Source organism: Neophocaena asiaeorientalis, unplaced genomic scaffold (assembly GCF_003031525.2).
Source record: "Neophocaena asiaeorientalis asiaeorientalis breed wild unplaced genomic scaffold, Neophocaena_asiaeorientalis_V1.1 scaffold265, whole genome shotgun sequence".
Lineage (NCBI taxonomy): Eukaryota > Metazoa > Chordata > Mammalia > Artiodactyla > Phocoenidae > Neophocaena > Neophocaena asiaeorientalis.
This window is the reverse complement of record NW_020172172.1, coordinates 2,010,848-2,012,653: the sequence shown is the minus strand read 5'-3', so window position 1 is coordinate 2,012,653 and position 1,806 is coordinate 2,010,848. Positions and strand designations below refer to the sequence as shown.

At 50.6% G+C, this 1,806-nt stretch overlaps 1 protein-coding gene across 2 annotated transcripts in view; it reads right to left on the bottom strand.

Moving 5' to 3' along the window:
- The window catches only part of ZNF445 (zinc finger protein 445), a 27,800-nt gene extending 27,691 nt beyond the window's left edge, over nt 1–109 (bottom strand). The window contains exon 1 of one of the 2 annotated variants that reach the window (XM_024756304.1): nt 24–109. The gene's annotated coding sequence lies outside the window, so the exon portion shown is untranslated. The remainder of the gene's footprint in view (nt 1–23) is intronic. The other variant, XM_024756308.1, reaches the window with a different exon arrangement.
- Between the last annotated feature and the right edge of the window lie 1,697 nt (nt 110–1,806).

Below are 1,806 nucleotides of genomic sequence, written 5' to 3'. Positions count from 1 at the left end.
CGCCGCCCTGCCGCCCCACTCACCGACTCCCGCGGCCGCGAGCTCCTAGGTGCCCCGACCACACGACCCAGGCCGCGCCAGTAGCCCCGCGCCCGGCTCTCCGCTGGCCCGTATCGCGCAAGCGCGTCACCGCCCCGGGCCTCTCGGCCTCTCTAGGAAGCTGGGAGGGCCGACGTCTCGGCTTCTCCCGGGACCAAGTGCCCTGCTGGACGACCTCTGAGCCCAACCCAGGAGGTGGTCCGCACACACCCCACCTAACCCACTGGACGCCTGCCTTCTCTTGGTACCTCAGAGCTCCATCCGTCTTACCGTGTTTTCCTACACCCCTCCCCATTTGTGTGCAGGGCTTCCCTCCAGGGCTCCCTCCCCCCAGGGAAGAACGGGATCAAAGCCAGGGGTCAAATCAGGGACCGGCAAGATCTAGATGACCAGGCTGGCCAGGAGGAGCTGTAAAGGGGGCCACTCATTACCCTCTGGGGCCCCGTTCAAGGAGGGGAACCAAATCCTAAGGAAGGCTCCGTTCAGGACAGTCCCTTCCCCCATCACCACCACAACCAGGGATACTTGCTCATTCCCAGTCCACAGGCACACAAAATTTTTCCTGACCACAGCTTTCAGCTGTTTTCTCCCGTTAACAAAATTCAACTGAGTAAATTTTAAAGCTCTTTTGGCTTTAATTAGCAATTCATTGTGGTGCTCCAAGGACAAGGGACAAGATAAACTCAAAGGGCCAACATCGAGGGACAGGGAGTTACCTGGCTCTTATCACTCTGTCATGTAGCAACCATTACAATATCCCTGATCCCTCCCAAGTGTCATGCCCTGTCCCCTTCCCAACCCATATAAGGAAAGGTATTTGCCCCGTTCTTCTCCTGCTCTGCCACACTGTTAGTATGCATACCCTGCCCAATCAGCAGGTGACTCGTAACTTCCTTTGTTCCCTGGATATAAAAACAGACCAGTAACACTTGCTCCGGGTCGGCTCTCCCTGACTATCAGGAAGCCGGCCTGCTCTTCTGGCAGCGACCCTTCCCTTTAATAAATTCTATCTTCTTTACATTCTGCCCAACCCGCGTTGGGACCATGACATTCCTGAGTCAGACTGCATCCAATTTAGCAGGTAGAGAGGAGCTCTGAAGAGTATACAAAGCAAGAGGTTTTATAGGCAGAAGGGAATAGAAATGAAGGACCATTGGGACAATTCTTTATAGTTAACCTAGGATATGGGGGTAGGTGCATTTGTAAGTTAAGATTTATGAACGGGTAACTAGTCTCATGGGTGCTGGGAATACGTCAGGGAAGGTTTTCATCATTGTTTGGGGACTAACAGAGCATAGAGGCTTCCTGGACCTAATGATTATTAAACGATATTTATTAACTAAAAAGCCCTTGATGACAGAGAAGTGATTCACTGCACGGTACAGTCCTGGGTAGGGTCAGTGAAAAACAGTAGAAATTGTAAGGGCCCAAGATGGCATCAGTTATGCTAACAGCCACACACCAGGTCTGGTACAGGGAACGGTTAGCCCCTGGGTGATTTGGTCTAACGTGAGGCCTTGTGTGGCCTCGGATTTTAATGGATATTGAGATAATTTGGGAAGAGGTTTAGTTACGTCTATCTGAATATTTATAGGTTCTGCACTTTTTAATCTCCCAATGTCATTATTAAAGGTAGCCCACAGATATTAGAGTAACTGATTAAATTAGGGATTTTTGGCTGGAATTCTTCCTCTCTATACCAAGGACAGATTGTAGGGCACATAAAAAGATATCCTTTCCAGGGGTTAGGACTCCATATTTCCATTG